Source organism: Sminthopsis crassicaudata, chromosome 2 (genome assembly GCF_048593235.1).
Source record: "Sminthopsis crassicaudata isolate SCR6 chromosome 2, ASM4859323v1, whole genome shotgun sequence".
Lineage (NCBI taxonomy): Eukaryota > Metazoa > Chordata > Mammalia > Dasyuromorphia > Dasyuridae > Sminthopsis > Sminthopsis crassicaudata.
In genome coordinates this window covers 117,099,885-117,115,746 of record NC_133618.1, presented here as the reverse complement: position 1 = coordinate 117,115,746, position 15,862 = coordinate 117,099,885, and positions in this window count along the sequence as shown.

Sequence of the window (15,862 nt, the reverse complement as noted above, 5' to 3'; positions counted from 1 at the left end):
TGGGCAGTTCTCTTTGATAATTTCCTCGAAAATGGTGTCCAAGCTCTTTTTTTCCTCCCATTTTTCAGGGAGTCCGATTATTCTCAAATTGTCTCTCCTGGATCTGTTTTCCAGGTCTGTTGTCTTTCTGGTAAGGTACTTGACAGTCTTTTCAATTGTTTCATTTCTCTGGTTTTGCTTGACTCCCTCTTGGTTTCTCCTTGAGTCATTCATTTCCACTTGTTCCAGTCTAATTTTCAATGATGTATTTTCTTCACTCACTTTTTTTATATCTCTTTGTAATTGTCCAATTGAGTTTTTATCTTCTATGGAATTTTTTTCCATTTTATCCATTTTATTTTTTAGAGAGCTGATTTCTTTTTCCAGCTCACTAATCCTGTTTTCCTTGGAGTTGTTTACCTTTTCCAGCTCACTAATCTTGTTTCTCAATGATTTGATTTCTTTATCCACTCTGTCTTTGAATGCATGGGATGACTTCTCCAGGCTCTCTTGCCAAGCTTCCCTTTCCTTTTCCCATTTCTCTTCCAGCTCTCTTGTGAGAGCCTTTTTGATTTCCTCTATGAGGTTCTTTTGTATTGAGGAGCAGCTTATATCCCTCCCAGGGGATACATCTGGGGACAGTCTGTTCCTAGTCTCCTCAGCATTTGAAGTCTGCTCCCTCTCCACACAGAAGCTGTCAATGGTTAGAGCCCTTTTGAATTTTTTGTTCATTTTGTCAGAGTAGGAATCAAAGAAAACAAACTGAGAAGAGAAACAATTGGTCTGTTTTGCGGGGGATGGGGCTGGATGGTATTAATGGGCTTCCTCTACAGACTGGGGGTAGGGCAGCAGAGAGCCACTAACAGAACAGCAATGACTGTACTGAGTCTGCACTCTGAGGCTCCGAGAATGCACCGAGTCAGTCCAGGTGGGGGTTGGGGGTGGCCGGGCTCTGAGAGACGCTGGCTTTCTGGGGTTGTAATCTTCACCTCCAGTGTTTACACCCTCTCCACCGCTCCTGGCTTGCTGCCAAGACGGAGCATCCACACTGGGGCAAAAGCCCTTTCACAGAAACGGCAGAGATCACACCCCTCCCCCTCTGGTCTGAGCTGTGTGAGCTGCCTGTCTTGCTCTGGCTGCCTGCCCTCAGTCTGTGCCCAGTCTGATTGACCCTCCCCCGAGCAAACACAGACCTGAGTTATTTTTTCCAAAATCTTTTTGCTTATCATTTCTTATAGCACAATAATATTCCATCACAATCATATTACCAAATTGATGGGCATTTCTTCAATTTCCAATTTTTAGCCATTCACAAAAAGCTCCTATATTTTTGTACAAATATATCATTTCCCCTTTTACTTTTATATTTTAGTAGTAATTTTTTTCATAATAATTATGATACTTTCTTAATAACTCAGATCTCCTTTTGCTTAGTACATCACAAGTACGTGAATTTTGGCAATTGATTTTTTATCCATATACTTACCTTTGACACATAGGAATTGTGTGTCACTGGAAAAGTCACAGTTTCTCAATGATTTAGGAAACACTCTAATACAACAAGCTACAAAGAAGATCCTGACTTTCCCTCATAGAGAGAATTGCTTTAACTTAGTGCTTCCTGCATCAATAAAGTCACAAGTCCAGTCCCTATCTGTACTTTACATTATACATATATGCAAAATATCATCACCCTCATTTTACAGACTAGGAAACAAGATTAAGAGAATTTAAATGATTTTTTTCCCATGTAGGTGTCATGAGTCAGGACTTAACCTGAGTATGTGAATTGATTCCATAACAAAGGTACTTAACAATATATTGCCTCTTAATAATATGATAGTTTCTCCCTTTTCCTGACATTTGTTTTGATTCTTGTTCTAGTTTCTCTTCTATTCTTATATAAAATTATCAAATACCACTGTCAGTATTTTATATATTCATTTTTATAATATAGAAAGACTGACCTATGAGGACTAATTTTTGAAGGCATATGCATATTTCCTTTCTTGATACAGTCAACCATATGGAAATTTTGGGAAAGCCTAATTTCAGCCATTATGACTGAAGGGCTTATACTATATCAAGGTCAAAAGCTTCTAAATGGCCACAGAACTAGAAGAAACACTGACTGAGAGGATACTGGACCTAACTTGAGTGGGTATTCAAAATGAAAAACTTACCTTTTTGTGATTCTTCTTTTAATTGCAGATTTGCTAAGGCAAGATTAGTTAGATTTAGTGTGACACTTGGGTGGAAGCGGACTAGCAACTTTGTTTCCCTGCTTAGCAAATCTGACTATAAATATAAAGATACTATTTATTCTTCAAGAAAAGCAAGACCATTGTTCTTATCCATCTAGTCAGCCTTCCTGCCTTTATTGTGACTATATAACAATGTGAGATAGTTTATTGGAAAACAACTGATCTGAAAATATATCCAGGAAAGATGATTTTTAAATCATTGGCTTACCTGAAAGGAGAAAGAGAGAGAGAGAGAGAGAGAGAGAGAGAGAGAGAGAGAGAGAGAGAGAGAGAGAGAGAGAGAGGGGGGGGGGAGGGAAGAAGGAGAGAAGAGAGGAGAGGAGAGAGGAAAGGAGAGGAGAAGAGAGAGAGAGAGAGAGAGAGAGAGAGAGAGAGAGAGAGAGAGAGAGAGAGAGAGAGAGAGAGAGAGAGAGAGAGCGCACTCAGATGACATTTCACAATAAATTATCAAGGAAAACTATCCTGATATTGTAGAACTGGAGGGTAAAATAGAAATAGAAAGAATCTACTTGATTGCCTTTTGAAAGAGATCCCAAAATGAAACCTAGCAGAAATATTATACTCAAATTCCAGAAGTCCCAGGTCAAGAAGAAAATATTTCAAGGATCCAGAAAGAAACAATTCAAGTATAATGGAGCCATATTCTGGATAACACAAGATCTAGAAGTTTCTATATTGAAAAATTAGAGGATTTGGGATATGATATTCTGGAGAGCAATGGAAATAGAATACAACCAAGAATCATCTGCCTAGCAAAACTGAGTACAATCCTTCAGGGGAATAAGATGGATATTCAATGAAATAGAGGACATTCAAGCAATCATAACGAAAAGACCAGAACTGAATAGAAAATTTCACTTTCAAATACAGGATTAAAGAAAAGCATAATAGGATAATCAAGAGAAGCACTCATGAGGGACTTAACATAGGTTAATCTGTTTACATTCCTATAAGGGAGGATGATACATATAGCTCATAAGAGGTTTCTTATTATTAGGTCACTTAGAAGGAGTATAAACAGAGGGTACAGTTGTGAATTAAATATGAATTAGAACAATATCTAAAAAATAAAATTAAGGAGTGAGGGAAAAATGTACTGAGAGAAAGGGAGAGGTAGAATGGAATAAATTATCTGCCACAAAAGAGACAAGAAAAAGCTTTTACAGTAGAGGGAAAGAGGGGGGAATGAACCTTACTCTCATCATAAATAGCTCAGAAGAAATAACAAACATACTCAATATGGGCATAAAAATCTTTCACCCTGCTGGAAAGTAAGAGGAGAAGGCAATATGAAAAAGAGGAAAGGCAATAGAAGAAAGGGCACATTGGGGAAGAAGGTGATCAGAAGCAAAATACTTTTGAGGAAGGACAGGGTAAAAGGAGAGAGAGAATAATTTAAACAGGGGAAATAAAATTCTCAATAGTAATTGTGAGAAGAATTTTGAAGCTAGCTTTTCTAATAAAGGCCTCATTTCTCAAATGTATAGAGAATTGAGTCAAATATAGATAAATAGATAGATAAATAGATAGATAGATAGATAGATAGATGGATGGATAGATAGATATATAACCATTCCCTAATTAATAAATAATCAATAAATATGATCTATGACCAAAGAGCTATAAAATCTTGTATACCCTTTGACTTAATATTATTACTAGGCATGTATCCCAAAAGAGATTTTAAAAAAGGAAAAGGACCTTTATTTACAAAAATATTTTCTCAGGGCCAAAAAATTTGGAAATTGAGAAGAAATTCATCAATTGCAAAATGGTTGAATAAATTGTGGTATATGATTATAAGGGAATATTATTGATCTATAATGAATTATGAGTAGGATACTCTCAGAAAAACCTGCTCAAGCAAAGTAAACTGTTCTGTTGTGGAATGCTGTGCAGCAAATGACTGCTATTCTAAGAAGGGCTCATGAAAAAAAAAAAAAAAAAAAAAAAAAAAAGATATCTATACCCAGAGAAAGAACTGATTAACTGATTGTATCTGAATATAAATTGAAAAATGCTTTTTCAAACTTTATTTTATTTTTCTTGAGAATTTTTTTTCTGAGGGGTTGGAAGCACAGGAATTTGTTTTCTTTTGCAACATGACTTTTATAGAAATGTTTTGTAGAACTTCACATGTGCCTTCTCGATGCAGGTAGAGTAATCCAGACAGAATCTGGAACTCAAAGTTTTGTAAACAAATGTAAAAAATAGTTTTAAATGTAATTGAAGAAAATTTAATATTAAAAAAATTAGAGCTGAATGGTAGCACCAGGAAAAGCTACAAGAAGTTTAGTTACTAACAAAGCTGGAAGTGGATTTAGAAAGACAGTCCAAGAATATAGCGTCTTCATGAAGCATAATTCCTTGTCTTAAAGAGGAATGCTATTTATAAATTCTAGAAATCCTTAATCCTCAGCCCACAGAGAATAACACCAAAAATTTTATTGGAATTTCTTTCTTCCTTTCTTCCTTTCTTCCTTTCTTCCTTCCTTCCTTCCTTCCTTCCTTCCTTCCTTCCTTCCTTCCTTTCCTTCCCTTCCTTCCTTCCTTCCTTCCTTCCTTCCTTCCTTCCTTCCTTCCTTCCTTCCTTCCTTCCTTCCTTCCTTCCTTCCTTCCTTCCTTCCTTCCTTCCTTCCTTCCTTCCTTCTTTCTTTCTTTCTTTCTTTCTTTCTTTCTTTCTTTCTTTCTTTCTTTCTTTCTTTCTTTCTTTCTTTCTTTCTTTCTTCCTTCCTTCCTTCCTTCCTTCCTTCCTTCCTTCCTTCCTTCCTTCCTTCCTTTCTTCCTTCCTTCCTTCTCTTCTTCTTTCTTTCTTTCTTTCTTTCTTTCTTTCTTTCTTTCTTTCTTTCTTTCTTTCTTTCTTTCTTTCTTTCTTCTTTCTTTCTTTCTTTCTTTCTTTCTTTCTTTCTTTCTTTCTTTCTTCCTTCCTTCCTTCCTTCCTTCCTTCCTTCCTTCCTTCCTTTCTTTCTTTCTTTCGTTCTTTCTTTCTTTCTCTCTCTCTCTTTCTTTCTTTCTTTCTCTCTCTCTCTCTTTCTCTCTCTCTTTCTTTCTTTCTTTCTTTCCTTTTCTTTCTTTCCTTTTCTTTTTCTTTCTTTCTTTCTTTCTTTCTTTCCTTTTCTTTCCTTTTCTTTCTTTCTTTCTTTCCTTTTCTTTCTTTTCTTTCTTTCTTTCTCTTTCTTTCTTTCTTTCTTTCTTTCTTTCTTTCTTTCTTTCTTTCTTTCTTTCTTTCTTTCTTTCTTTCCTTTCTTTCCTTTCTTTCCTTTCTTTCCTTTCTTTCCTTTCTTTCCTTTCTTTCCTTTCTTTCCTTTCTTTCCTTTCTTCCTTTCTTTCCTTTCTTTCCTTTCTTCCTTTCATCCTTCACTAGTTTCCCTTGTCACATTAAGTTCTTCTTCCACCTGTCCATTGAATATAAGAATATTGATTGATCAAATGAGAGAAGTAGAGTGATGAGGAAAAGCAACACTGAATTTGAAGTTAAGATACCAATGTTGGACCTTAATTCTGATATTTATTATTTTTTGACCCTGGGAAAAATCACTCAGCACCTAGTGATTCAGTTTCCTCAACTGGTTTTGAATTTTATTTCTAAATGTTGTTCTAGCTCCAATATTATGACTCTGTCTTTATTTATTTCAGAAATTTCTCATCTGCCACATCTTTCCATTGCTTTAAAGAGAAAATATTAATTATTTCATCAAAAACTTTTTTTATTGAGACATAGGGTCTCATCTATAAAGTAATATTTAATACAAATGTTTCTTCTATCTTTTTAAACATTATTAGTTGTTTATTTTCAATATTATTTTTGTTAAAATATAGTTCTGAATTTTCTTCCTCTCTTCTACATTTTCCTTTTATTGAGAGGGCAAATAATGTGATATAAATTATACACATGAATCATACAAAACATTTCCATATTAGCCATGCTGCAAAAAAGAAAAACAAGAAAAATAAAGAAAGTGAAAACACTGTTTTGGTCTGCATTTAGAATTCATCAATTCTCTTTCGGGAGGTGAATAGTATTTTTCTTTCATGAGTGCATAATTGTCTTGGATCATCGTCTTGAACAGAGTAGCTACGTTTTTCATAATTGATCATCCTTACAAAATCATCTTTACTGTGTACAATGTTATCCTAGTTCTTCTGCTCAGTTGGCTTTGCACGAGTTCATATAAGTCTTCACATATTTTTCTGAAATTATTCCTGTCATCATTTCTCACCACACAATAAATATGCATGGTAAATGCATCCACACATACCAATAGCATACCACAACTTGTTAAGCTATTCCCCAACTGATGAGCATTCCCTTTATTTTCAGTTTTTTGCTATCACATGAAGAGCTGCTATGAATTTTTTCAGCACATAAGGTTGTTTTCCTTTTCTTCTTCCAGCTTTAAATATATGTTCCTATGAAATAGCCTTCTTAATTCATCCTTCGGCAAGTGCCATTATTTCTCTTAAGCTTAACAGTCACTTATGTCCCACTCTCATGTCTCTCTTCTTATTTTTATCAGGCTTTGTGACAGGTTTCCTCAAAAAAAGAAAAAGTTTATAGTTTCTGTTTAGTAGTGTCAATTCTCTTCAGTTCCGAATATGCTGTATCTCTTGAAAAAAAAGGAAGGAAGGAAGGAAGGAAGGAAGAAAGGAAGGAAGGAAGGAAGGAAGGAAGGAAGGAAGGAAGGAAGGAAGGAAGGAAGGAAGGAAGGAAGGAAGGAAGGAAGGAAGGAAGGAAGGAAGGAAGGAAGGAAGGAAGGAAGGAAGGAAGGAAGGAAGGAAGGAAGGAAGGAAGGGATTGAAGGAAAAAAAGAGGGGGGGAGGGAAAATATTGTCAACACTCCTCACTGTGCTTGCTCATGTCACATTTCTCCCAGATGCTATGGGAAATAGCAGCCAAAGTTTCAGTCAGACAAACCTCAAAGTTTTCAATTGCTCAGCAGCAAAGCTGTCAGACCCAGAGGTATTTAATCTCTTCATTAACTTGTCAGTCCCAACTTTTTGAGCTGTGTGGTCTATTGAAAGGTCATTCTTTTCCTTATCCTTAAATTTGCTACCCGCCCCCACCCCTTCCTTATCCTTCTCTGTACTTTTATGTTGTTCTTGAAAAGATTCCATGAGAAATTCCATCATGATCTGAATTTTCTGCCTCTATTTCTATCTTAAGTTTCCCATTTTACACATAACACTTACCTCCATTAACCTCTCTTCTTGACTCCTCAAAGAGCAAGGATCATAGATTTATAATTGGAAAGCATTTTTGAAGTCATCAAATGTGACTGTTCTTTCAGATAAGAAACTGACGCCAAAGAAATTAAATAACTTTACCAAAGTCATATGGATAGTAAATAGTTGAACAGATTTAACTCCAAATCCAGGTAATGTTAGGGACTATCTACTTCTTTGATCCTATCTTTCTAGTGCATCTGAATGGAACAGGCAACATTGTTAAAGATGGCTATAATTCTTCTGTAGGCAACCACAAAATTCTATGCTTCTTGGAGAACTATTTGTTTTTGAATTTCCTGAATTTTTACCCCAATTTCCTCAAGCTTTGAAAATCTATGTATCAATATACATATATATGTGTTTGTGTGTATGATGTCTGTTTACTGCTTCTATGTATAGAAATATTTACTTAATTCTTTAAAAATCTTTGAATTTACTCTTTCCTCGAGGCGTATTTTTTAACATCTCTCTTAAAACTTGAAGTCCTTACACAAATGAAATCATAGATCCTTACAAAAATATAGTATAGATTTGTGCCTTCATGCAGTATAAGGACTTTCTAGTATGGAAATTAGCTATGGTTTAATCTTCTGCTCTTCTTGATTCCAAATCCAACACTTTATTGCTTCTGCTGCTTTATTTTGTTATCCTACTCATATTTTTAGTTTTTTTTGTTGTTCCACTAACTTTTTCCATAAGTCTGTCAGTTTTTCCAGCTACTGAGAAATTAACTTCTGCTAGTTTGAGCAAAAAAGATATCTTTTATTCTACATTCCATTACCCCACGTATTCTTTGCAAATAAATCCTGGCACTTCCCTTGTTTATATACATGTTCCATACTATTTGAATTTTTATCAAAATAAGCATCCTTTTATCTGTATTGTGATGGATTGATTCTAAGTACCTGGGTTGTGGATAACCCATATAAGGTGATAGCCCTATCACCTCATCCCATATTATAGTAGAAATCCTCTTTGTAAAACCAGATTTCTTATATGCAAGAAAGACAATATATCCATAAATATGTTTTCCTTTTACCTCTTTGGAGGCCCATATGTATTCTCTGATCTCCTTCTTCCTCTGACATAGAGCAATTCATATCCATGATCATATATTCTCCAACTCAGATCTCATACCTTTTGAATATCCACATTATGTGTATTAAACAAAAATCCTACCACATATGGTTCTCTTCTGCAATACATTTCTCTTTTAGCATTGAGGGTTTTTTCTTGTATTAAAATGACTTCGAATTCTCCTTTTTTTCTGAACCCCACAGGCTCCATCACTCACCTTTTGCATTTTTATGTTATTTCTATTACACGTTCCAACACTGAGTTTAGCTTTCTCCATATTTGTGTGATTTTATTTAATCCTGAGGTTTTTGCTCAACTTCCTGGACTTGACTGTCTTCCTTACCCTTCAGACTTCTGTTTCTACATTTTGTTCTACTTAAATTTTATGATTATTTCACTGCTCCTCTTTTCTTCCTTTTTCTGACATTTGAATATCATCTATGTCATTCTCTTCCATTAATTTCTCTAGATGCTGTCCCCTTCTGCTGCTTCTCCTGAATGGTCTGAAAAAGTGGCCTGTCTATTCTGAGATTATTTTGTTCATTGTTTCCATTTTTCACTATTATCTTTTTTTCCTCTTGTTTTCTTGTCAATCTCTTTGTGCATCTCTAGTCATTTTAGCTTTATCCTCTTCATGACCAACTGAAGATCTTAATTGTTCTCCATCTGTTTCTGAAACTTTGTCTTATCACCTTCCTGAGTATCTTTTAAAGTCCAAAAAAGATTTTATTATGTTCATTCCAGGATATATTATTTGTTCTGTCTTCCTCTTTGATTCTGAGCCCTGGAGCTGTCCCAGTCTTGTACTTCCCTTCATCAGGGAATGCTTCTTTATACAGGTATGCCCCTTTCCATAAAAGACATACTGATTTTTTTCTACATGAGGCACTGCTATGTCCTTGTTCTAAACATCTGAAACCCATTTCCTGACTATATAAATATATAACTATATATGTTCTTATGAAAATATATTTAAAAACATATGTGACTTTGTATGCATATGTGTGTATGTAATATGGCTGGATTTCTGTTTTCACTAGGGTAGGGAACTCTCAGTGAGGAACCTCCCTCTGGCAAAGCAGATCCACACCTGGGCTGCAATTTCAAGTCTTAGAACGGAAGTTCTTAACCATTTTGGGTGTGTAATAGACCCCATTGGCAGTCAAGTTAAATCAAGTCAATAAGCAATTACTGTGTGTTAGGTACTGTGTGAAGTGCTAAGCATACAAATACAAGCAGAAGGAGAAATTGTACCTCCCTTCAAAGAGCTTACCTTCTAATGGATGATAGGGAACAATTAAAAAGAATTTGAAAAACAGCAAGTGAATGAGTACTCCATACTGGGATGTGGTAGAAATTCAGAGAGTGAGGAGAAGAGTCCAGAGGAGTGAAAAGCTATATTTAGTCTTAGATTTGTCCTAAAAAATGGAGATCCTTGGACAAACCAGGTAATCAGAGAAAGGGGTCCCCTGATGAAAGTATTCTTCCTACATGAGGCCAATTGTAAAATAAACTTCCAGAGTGAGGAGGTAACCTCCAAAGAACCATGAGTGGAGCCTACAGAGTAATGATTCTGATGAATATCTTCTCAAAATAATGTTTTATATATAGGTTGTGGGTGTGTACATATACACATACAAACATATATATGCATATATATATATATAATTAAACACATAGGATTAAAATATAAATTAAATTGCATTGAAACACAATTATTGAAGTATTTTTAAAGACCGAGGCTAAGAATTCTTATTTTAAAGAATTTCCTGATCATGAGTCTGGTTTAATGTTATTACAAAATATTGTCTATGATTTTTAAAATCAGATCTATTTATCTCATTTACTGTACCCTAAACCCACCATAATTTGTCACTATTTCTACAAAAATAATAGTCATTCACAGAGTGAGTATGACATAATAGAAAGGAGATCTTAGTGTTAGAAAAATTTAGGATCAAGTCTCCTCTCATACCTACTGGCTGTGTGACTCTAGGGAAGTCACTCAACCTCTCAATGTTCCAGGCATTCTTTAAATCTATAAATTGAAGAACAAGTATTAATTTGCATTGTTAAAAGGAGTTTTCTCATCATTATTCCCCCATGCCAACAAAATACCAATGGCACTGGGAAATCTATACATGTAGATATGCACTTATCCATGAACATATATACATATATACACATGAGTATGTTCGTGGTCATGCATGGTGTATTGTGTGTACATACATATTGTATTGTGTACATGTATAGGCATTAGTTAATTTTAGCTTTGCAGCAATACTGTGAAGAAGATAGAACAAGTTTTACTATTCTCAAATATAAGAAAGGGAAACTGAACTGCTCACTCAGCTAGTTAGTGGGTCAATTAGTAGTTAAGTGCTTACTATATGCCAGGAACAGTGTTAAGACCTGAGGATACAAAGAAAGGCAAGAACATGGCTCCTATCCTTAAGTCACTCTCTAACTGGTGGAAGTACATGTAACAAGAAGTGTATAAGATAAGTTGGAGACAATATCCAAGATTATTATCCATCCTTCTATTTTGAGAAAACCAATGGCATTATGGTGATATCCTGATGTGTATTTGAATTGGATTTAAGGAAAGATAGATTTGCACAGTCATCAGCCTCACTCTCTCTTCTTGAATCATCAAAGTCCAGATGAAAGGAGAGATGAATTGTGATGGCCTAGGATGATCTGGATGATCTTGGCAACTTTGATGTCTGACCAAGCTCTAATTGCTACACCACACCTGCTTCAGATGCTTTCATTGCCTTTGAAAGACATTGTTCTCAAACACCCATTCCATCAGAAAAAAAGTCTTCTCATGCTTAGGGTCAACACTTCCCTAACTTATCATAAGTTTGAAGGCTTACTGATTAACATCAATCTGCTGTAGCCCATCCACTGAGGGCATTTACTAGGGTGTGACCAAAGTATACAATTCTTGGAGTCACAGATGCAGTAAATCAAGTGGACACCAAGTAGATGAGCATCCCTGAAAAGCCCTCAGATCAGAGATGCTAGTCTTAAGTGAACATCATTCATACCCTTATATCTGAAGTAAGGACTGACAACTGGGGGAACCAGCAAAGATGCTTATAGTAGAACATGAGGTAAAATTTGAAGGAAGTCAGAAAAGCCAGAGGACAGAAGGGAATGGAGAATAGATTCCAGCCATGAAGGACAACTAATGAAAATGCATAGAATGTAAAGATGGAGTGATTGTATTTTGGGAGAAGCAAAGAGGCCATTGTTAGTATAGCTCTATAAATCATAGAGCTACATAGCAGTTTAATGTTAAAAATTCTAGAAGTAGAATCAGGAAAGCCTAAATTCAAGTCTAATCTTAGACACTTATTAGTTGTATGACTCTGGGAAATTCATATAACAACTTTGCCTTAGTTTCATCATCTGTAAAATTAGAAAAATAATAGTATCTACCTACCAGGGTTTGTGTGAAAATAAAAATGAGAAAATAATTGTGAAGCACTCAACAAAATGTCTACACACTATATAAATGTCAGTTATTACATATAAGAGAATAAAATATAAGCTGAGGAAAAAGTAGTAAAGGTCGATGCCAGAATCTTGCTGAAAAAAGCTTTCACTATTACATGAGTTTATCTAAGTTACAAATAATAACTACAGATTTTCTTTTCTCTTCCTTCTTTCTTCACAGCCCAAACAAATCAGAAGTATCCACTTTCTTTGACCTCCTTGTCACCCATGAATGTTCTGCCTCCATAATCATTAACTGAAAATCTTCAATTGGACCATAATCTCCTGTCTTTCCAGCTCTCCATGTGCCCCACCCTTCCTAAACCATCCTTAGTACAATCTCTGACTTTCTACTCCTCCCAGATTTTCCAAGCTATCACCCCTACTCTAGCCTTATTTTTTCCTTTTTCCAAAACCTCTACCCTTTAATTAACTAGTTCAACTTGATCCTGTCTTCAACAAATAAATTTATTTCTCTCTTATCCTCTCCCTACCCATTACTTTCTAAATTTCAATCCTGAATTATTCTCACTGCTAGGGGACTTTGGAGATAAAAGTGTTGAACTTGGTACTAGGGAAACATGAATTCAAATCCTGCCTCAAATAATCGCTAGTTGTGTGACCCCAGAGAAATCATTTAAGCTATTTTATTCTCACTTTCCTCATCAGTAAAACAGGGATAACATCTTATTGATTTGCTGTAACGATTGAAAAAGATAACATTAAAAACACTTGAAAGCCTTAGGGAGCTACATAAATGTAAATTATTAAATATATTATTAATTATTCTTTTTTCCAGGTCTTGGGAAAAGTCACAATCAAGCTATGTCCTCTGCAGATTTGTACTATCCAACTTCAACTGGACCCTCATTGCTACACACTTATCTTTTTGCTACTTACTGATGGATTGTCCATCATCCTTGCCATGGCTATTTAAGCCACTTCAGTACCACCTGCCACCTCCCTCTCATCAAAGGACTTTGCTAACTAAATTGAGGCCATCCATCCCAAGTTCCCTCTCCTCACCTCTTTCACCCTTCAGATTACTTCTACATTATCCTCCATCTTTTCTTCTTTCTTCAAGTTTAAAAGGTAAGGTGGCCCTTTTTATATATATAGAAAAGGAATTTACTTGTAACCTTAATCCTAACCCCCCACTGTTTTCTTGGCAGATCCTATCAGTTTCCCTCTCCCTAATTTTCATTCTTTCCCTATCCATTTCCTGTTGCCTTCAAACATGGATACATCTTCTTTCTTTTACTGATCCTACCATTCTCTCAAGTTATTGCCTTGTACAAACAAATTCTTAGAAAAATCTTTCTCCACACTTTGCTCTACTTTCTCACCTCCTACTGATTTCCTAATAGTTTGTAATATGATTTCCACCCCCCCACACACATTACCTTCTTATTGAAACGTCTCTTTCCATTGTTATCAATGATTTCATTATTATTCAATCGAATGACCTATTCTCATTCTTCATAACTACTCTACAACATTTTATACTGGTGACCATTTCCTCAGTGTTGATACTGCCCCTTTCCTTCAGTATTCATGACACTGCTCTGATATTGTTCTCTTCTTCATCAATCTTTCTTGATCATCTTGATTGACTCATCATATGTGAATGTATCCTGGGTATCTGTCCTAGACCCTTTTTTATCTTTTTTTTTTTTTTTAATAAATTCTCTTGGTGATCTCATCTGTTCCTATACATTCAAATTAAGCCTCTCCTGAACACTAGTCCTAAATCTCCAACTGACTTCTAGACCTCTTTTCCTGGATATAGACATTCAGAACTAAGAATATCCAAAACAGAAAGTGCTATCTTTCCTCTTCAACTCACCTTCTTTCTTAAAATCTCTATTTCTGTTGAAAGTCACTCAGATTCTTGGCCCAATTTTCATTCAGAACTCTTCACTTTCACTTGCTGTATACAATATATTGCTATGTTTTGTTGATTATGCCTCCTTAATATATCTCTATTTCCATCACAATTATCATAAGGGATGTGGGGTGTAGGGGTGCTCAGAAGGACTAGCACTTCTAGTGTGAGAGTTTACTGAGCCCTTTTTAGGGCTGTTCATCTATATACCTTTTGGCTCCCAGAATCTATATAGCATGTGCTATATGGGTTACACTATTAAAAATGGTCTTAACAGACAAACTAAACCATGTTGAGGGGAACCAAGGAGACTCAAATCCATAACATTTTTGTATTTGTATCCTCAGTGCCTGATAATGGTATAGGCAAGTTTGTTGAATGAGTCAATCTTGCACCATTCTGTTTATTCTACTGCTCTTAGAACTTTTGCCTCTCTATCAGTTTCTAGAGAACTCTTCCCCCACCACCACTGATGCACTGTAATTGGCATCTTTCTGCTCTCTTAGTCTGTGTAAATTGCTAGTTGAATATCATTTGAAATTGTTCCTTCTCCAGCACACTCTCTTCCTAATTTTGATCCATGCTAGACCGTTTCTGCTCCCTCATCTCTATGGCCATGGTGCATTCCTAGCATTCATCACTTATTTGCATGGGGGAAGTAGGCAAGTAGTGGGGAGGTGACTGAAATTGGGGTGAAAAGATAAAATCCTGGACCTGATACTAACTTATCTTTGTGACTCTGGGCAAATCACTTAACTTCTATCATTCTCAGCCTCTTTATCTTCAATGGCTATAATAATAGCACCTAGCATATGTTGTAATTATGGTGATCAAATGAGATAATACAATAAGAATACTTTATAAACCTTCTAAAGCACTATATAATTGCTATTTATCATCACTATTGTTGTTATTTTTGTAATAATAATGTTTTAAAATAATTTTAAATTAAGTATTTATTAAAATATCAATATACTGATATATTAAATATTTAATAAAATAAAATCTTTAAAACTTTATTAAATTTTTTAATAAATTAAGATTAACTTCTTTTGACACTTGATATTGTCATAAGATAGATTGGGGAGGTATTATTCTCACTTTTGAGAAGCAAGTAGAAAAATCTACTGAATCTAATAGAAAAAGCCCTAGGGCTCCAAATCCAAAAACTTGGATTCAAATCCTTCTATTCACTTTACTAGTTGTGTGATTATAAGCAAATCAGTTCATTTTTCAGAGGCTCAATTTCCCCATATGCAAAATGAGCATACAAAGCATACTTCTGCTATAAGAATGTTATGAAGATCAAATGACCTATTGCCTGTAAATGCCTATATGAATATAAGAAATGGTTACATGACAGATAAGGAAACTGAGGCACAGAGAAATGAAATGGATGGGCATAAATGGCTATACCAAGTGAATGGCAAGACAAGTCCTAAACCAAGGCCATCTGCCTGCTGGTCCCTTGTATTTGTTGCTACATCTTGCTGAAATGTGTGGGGAGTAACTCTTACAGTGGATACCCTAAACTGAGGGGGAAGTTAGAGTGGCCCCTGCCAAGAGAAACAAATAAGATTCTGTAAGCCTAGCCTCTCCAACATCTAAAAGCAGAGATAATACACATATCTCCCTGCCCCCCTCTTTGTATCCCCTCATTACTCTCACCTGTCATTTCCATTGCTTAGCATAGTCTTGCTTCAACATTCCTCTCCCATAGTCTATCTGGAGCTGCTTTTGATTATTGCTAGATTATCTAGTCTAAATATTAAATATTTAAAAGGTGTATAAATCATCAAGATGAGAAACAGCCACTGGAGCTTGGAGGAACAGCAGCTGCTTGGCCTCCTGCTGCCCTTCTCTCCTTCCCCGGCCTTCAGCCATCCCAGGCCTTTTATTCTTCAGCACATCAACTATACAGGTTTTG